Consider the following 6275-nt stretch of genomic DNA (forward strand, 5'->3'; position numbering starts at 1 on the left):
GTTAATTAACTTTGCAATGTTCTTTGCCAATTCGATCCACAACCTAAAGAATACAATCAATACCCAAATGATTAATACAAAATTAAAATTAAATGATAAAATTCATGAAAGTACTTGTTACGAGTCTCAAAATCATAAACTATATTCATTAATGGTTCAAACTTAACATAAAGAAACATATTCCAACTCAAATGTCCAAAAAAATCATCATTTTCATAATCATCATCATTTACGCTCATTTTATCTTAAATTCAGCTACTAAAAAACTAAAATAAACAATATTTCAGCAACTTAAAAACAATATGTAACAAAAAAATAAACAAAAGACAATCACAAATGCAAAGCCAAGGACAATCACAAATGCGAATACAAAAGCAAACAGAATTCCCTCTGATTTCTCTTTTCCAGAAAAAAAAATTCTATCAAACTTTATAATGTATTTCCGAACTCAAAAAAGTCAAGGACCCAATTTAATTGAACACAGAAATCAAATCTCTTTTATAAAGAATAAACTAAGCAACATTGATGATATAATTGTTTCACAAGTACTATTTTTCTCCACTGTGTGCACACAGAGCTTTATTAATTAATAGTAAGAAATCAATTATTTAGAAAGCTCATTCAATAGAAAAATCAGAACATAAATTTAAATGCAGATAATTCTCTCACCCAAAACTCTTTAAGAATGAAAGAACATTCTCTTTAAAACCAAAGGAGCCAGAAAATTTCAACAGAAGAGAAAATTTCCAGCACATATATTCTCTTAGCATTTTTCATAATTCACTCATGCGCCATTAAATTTAAAAGAGTCAATCCCAAAACGGAATCAGGTCTTGCTTTGAAATCTTTCCACAAGTTTTATGGAAAAGTAAAATAAAATGAAAGGCTTTCCAAAACAGAATCAAGTCTTGCATATGAACATGCCATACAACACTACACCAAAAGATTTTCATATTATGCATACACCAAAGTCTTTTCATGTATGAAAAGTCAGAATATGATATTATACATAAAGCATTATTATACAAAAACCTGGCTGCTAGAAAGGAGAGGGGTCAACAAAAACCTGCCTAAGTTCTTCAGCCACAACAGAACCTCTTCTAGCCCTTCTTTCAAGCTTCTGGGGTTGTAATCCAACTATACTTTGGCCTTCTCACAGGAATATGCCCACTGATGCCTTCATCACTAGCCAACTAAGCTTTGATCAAAGAAGAATAATTCACAAATGTCACACATAACATAGGTTTGCTGACTTGGACAATCAGCACTATGCCAATCAAAATGTAATACATACATACATACATACATACATACATAACATCAGCTCCCGTTTGACACTTGAGAAAATCTATGTTCACACTGTTCAACTCTTACAACATTCCTCTACGTCCCAATAAAGATCACATTATCAGTACATAAATACCTTTATATAGATAGTGTTGGATATTTTAAACTAAAATTTCAAGGCCATAATAAACAAGTAGAAGATGGACCTTGATCTGGCATAACCTACCTATACCAGTTTGTAGAACCGTTCTAACAGGCTGACTAGGAAATAGTAAAATAATTTTCAGCGTAATATATTGTCCTCACTGGCTGACTAGGAAATAATCAAATAATTTTCATAGTAAAATATTGTCCTATGGAAATAATGCACAACATGATAAAAATAGATAGCACGACATGCCAATGCCAGAATCAATCATAGATGCGTAAATAAAATGCATAAACACGATTTCTCTATGAATTGCAATAAACAAGAATTCACCTATGACGATGATTTTTGCTCAAATCAAGCATGAGCACATGGCAAGCGAATATAGAGTAACAACAAATTGATTGAAATGTTTGTTTGCTCTAGGAATTTTACAAGTTTCATTAGATCCTTAAGAACTGCATAGAACGTTTCATGGAAAATTTTTTACTTTGTTTTTATTTTTATGTCATCTTATCTCCCACTTTCTCCATAAAAAGAGAAATAGAGAATTTAGCATAACACTTGGGTACTTAGCAACTAAAAGATTAAGGTTCAAGTGAATATTTATGAAAACGCTAAACTTGAGAGGATGATGTGCAAGCAAAAGGCTTTCAAATGCTACATGAAATGAAACAACACATGATCGTATATGAAAAACGCAGTTCTGCCTAACAGGTTTAACAGGTTGCCAAGATTGAATTTTTGCTCCACCTATTTCGTTAATGTATTTTGAAGGTAAATAGCAAAGAGTAAAACAAAAGGCATAGGCTGGAATGCACCAAGGATGGAAATCTCAGATTCTTTTTGTTGAGGTATTTTTTTACAGAATCTTAAAGAAAGCATCAAAGATATTTCGGTATATTTAGGCAAACACTAATATTTTAATCTTTATAAAATAAAAACAACATTCTTGTAGTACTTTTGTGACTTTGGTAATATACATGACAGATATGAGACATGTTTGCTCAATATATAGTGTCCCAAAAGGAATACGTAAGGGCGCAATGGTTAATTCATGTAGATGAATACATCCTTCACAAAAGATAAGTTATAAGCAAAAGTAAAGCTGGAAATTATAGTAAAAAACAACTGAAAAGTTAAAGATTTGGAACATGTTTGTATATGCTCATGTGCACATGTTATAAGAAACCTACATAATGAATTAATGTTGAAGGTACTGCACTGCAGAAAAAGTATATTTGCATATGTTATAACGTACATACATGAATTCAAGCTGAATATAATTCAGAAAACGTGCAGATGGCTTGCCATTAGATTCTATCACTTTTATAATAATTATATACATACATACATACATACATACATACATACATACATATGAGAACAACGTACGTTCATTATTAAAGGGAGCAAGAAATCCATAGCATCTAAACAAGAAAATTACATAAATAACCAAAAAGAAAACACTAGTTTATTTTAATGGAACACTAGCAGCAATAGACCCTAAATTTCTACAAAATGAAGTAAACTTCCATTTATTAAGTCTTATAAATGTCCTTCTTGAAGACTTTTCCATGATCTAATTTACCCTTTTTTCAATAATCCTAACTGAGACACCAATCAAGATTTCAAAACCCAATTTCAAGTAGCTAAAGAAATAGTACAGACCTCAAATTTTCAGAAATGGCAACATCGCCCTCCTTAATGACCCCACAACTTAAACTCAACTCTCCATCTTCACCATTTATATGAGCTCTACCTACAACTGGAGATCGCTTCCATCTCCGTCTCTGTCTCCACCTCCGCAATCTGGTTGGGAGAGAATGAGCCCTGAACACCGCCGCTGCCACCATTCCCAGCGAAAAACAAAAGATCGTGCCTGCAAGCAATATATCTCAAAGTACTAGCGTAATCAAACCAGTCCTCATCCCCCGTCATCAAGTCCCCTAACCTCAAAACCCCTTCCGGGGACCCAAAAGAGTCTCGGTTGGCTTGCTTTGCGAGTAACCAGAACTGACAAACGGGGCAGGAGTTATGGTGAGCGAGCCAGGGCAGAATGTAGTAGGGATGGTAGAGATGCTTACAGGGAAGCTGCTTGGCCTCAATGCCAAGCTCGAACTGGTCCTTGCAGATGGCGCAGAGCATAAAAGGGTCATCGTTTAGAAGGGACTGGTCGATTCTAATGGTGGGTATTGCGTCAATGGAAGATTTCGAAGCAAGGAGAGGCACAGATGGGTCAGAGGAGGACTCTTCTTCGTCGCTACCGAAAAAGCAAACATATTTACCTGGACCGACGCTACCGAAGAGAAGAGAGCGAAACAGAGAAGCCGAACGACTGGAAACGGAGTGAATTAGAGATACAGAAAGATGACAGAGAGAGAGGAGATTTGAGGGATGGAGGAGATTTGACGCCGAACGACTGGGATTGACTTCGGAGACACCGTAGATGAAGAAGAAAATGATGGAGTTATAGGCGGGCTAGGAAAAAAGGAATTAGCTAGGAAAAAAATATAACTTTTACAAGTTATAGGCGGGCTCCCAAAATAAATTACCGCCCTTTTTTTCTTTTACCACATATATAAGTATATCATAATACTTTTTTAGTAGTATTATATTCTTATGTTATGAAAAGGGGTATTAGGTGTAGTGTGGGGCCTCTGCCCCTACCTGAACCTGTAAATGGAGGTCCCGCCCTCCTAAAGTCTGTTCTAGCTACACTATCACGCCAGATCTTGTTCTCAGCTCTCTCAACTGTGAGCGCCTTCTCAACCACCTGTGCATAAGTAGTAACTCCAGACACGGTGGTAATATGAACATCATGGGCTATTCTTGGCTGTAGCCACTGGAGAAACCTCTCCCTTCTGGTCCCATCGATGGGCACCAATTCCATTTCAAACTTTGCCAATCTATCAAATTTCAGAGCATATTCAGTCACTGATGTGTTGCCCTGAAGTAATCTGCTGAACTCTTCAGCCTTTGCAGCCCTGATGGCATCATTGTAGCATTTTTCATTAAACAGGGTCTGAAACTCTTCCTAACTCAGGGCATTGACATTTCTGGTCTGGGATATCACTTCCCACCAAATTTGGGCATCCTCTAGAAACATGTATGTGGCACAAGCCACCCTCTCATTACCAGACACCCTCATAAAGTCAAGGATGGTGGTAACCATGCTCATCCATTGCTCAACCTTAGCTGGATCTACACTACCCTTATAGACTAGAGCGTGCTGCTTCCTGAACCTTTCATAAAGAGGTTCCCATTTACTTTCATCCTCTTGCTACTGCTCAACTGTTGGCACCACTATAGGTGGTGCCTCTGGTAGAATGTTCCCTGTAGGAACCTGTTGTTGTGTCAAGAGGCAGATTTCTTCTTCCTGCCTCATAGCTCTGGCTTGAGAATCATCAAATAGCTGCTGCCAGTTATCTGGAGTTGGCTGAGGGATCTGACTCTGGTCATTTTCCTGACCCTGTCTGTCATTCTGGCCCTGATCATCCTGGCCAGCTGAGGAGTCTACCTGTCTTGGAATCATATTATCAACTTATACCTTGCTGCAATAATCAATATGGCCAGTTAGGTAGTGATAACTAAACCTCTTGCCGCCTCACGGTACAAGATCAAGCAGATATTCATCCATGTTCCACAATCATACTAATAAGCAAATTGATTCATAATCATAGCATTTAACATTTCGCACTTAACACTTAACAATTAAAAATTAACAATGCTAATAAGCATGTTCTAGCAATATCAGTGCTAATAAGCATGTTCTTGCTTATCATGCAACAGTCAAGGGCCAACCCTATTTGTGTATCATATGCATGGAGGTAAAGCATTTATATTCTATTTAAGTAGTCAAACACATAACCACATAAATAGTTACCAAAACATGAGTTGAGCTTGTCTTCAGTGGCAACTGTACATGCCGAGCCATTCTACAGGAACCCTAAACCTTGGCATGCTCTGATACCAAGTTGTAACGCCATGGATAACCTAAGACCATTACTGAGTGTACTTTAAATAGTTCTTAACTCGCTAAATGATTAATTAGGTTGTAAACATGCATCTAGGTATTATTAGTAAGCCAGGGTGAAAATCTCGGTCAAAAGGAATTGATATATTTTATTTAAAACGTTAAACTTTACATGGGCCCATAAAAGTGTTTAAAAAGTTATTTACAATCCAAAATGGTCATTACAGTATAAAAATTACAACCCGTCGATCTAAGCAGCAGAAATAGGGTTAACCCCTAGTTCCCCTGAGAAACACCTAGGTCGTGGTGGTCAAGCGACCCCATATGTACACATCGCCACCTATGCTCCCCACTCAAGGTTGGGTGAGCTTTTCTTTCCCTTTACTTACACACATAGCACTCATGAGCCAAGGCTCAGCAAGAAAACTTATTATAGCATGTATACATTATAAATAATTGATTTTGGGGGTTGCAGCCCTAATCAAATGATGACTAATAAGTCATTTTGGGTAGATGACTAATAAGTCTCTCTAGGTAGATGACTGATAAGTCTCTCTAGATAGATGATTGATAAGTCTCTCTCTAGAAAGATGACTGATAAGTCTCTCTCTAAATAAATGAGTGATAAGTCTCTCTCTGGATAGATGACTGATAAGTCTCTTTTCGGGGTCTCGCGCCCCAAGTCATGTGATGTTTCAGTCACCTGAGCCTTATAGCTTTGGCTCTAAGTAACTAGCCTTTAGACTAGACCAGTGCTTTAGTTTTCTTCAACCGATAGGTTGATCAAGCATCTAATTCTCATGTTGATTAAATCTAATCAGTTGGGCTTGCGTTAAACACGCTAATGTTGCTCTTGAATCATAA

Source organism: Humulus lupulus, chromosome 1 (genome assembly GCF_963169125.1).
Source record: "Humulus lupulus chromosome 1, drHumLupu1.1, whole genome shotgun sequence".
Taxonomy (NCBI): Eukaryota; Viridiplantae; Streptophyta; class Magnoliopsida; order Rosales; family Cannabaceae; genus Humulus; species Humulus lupulus.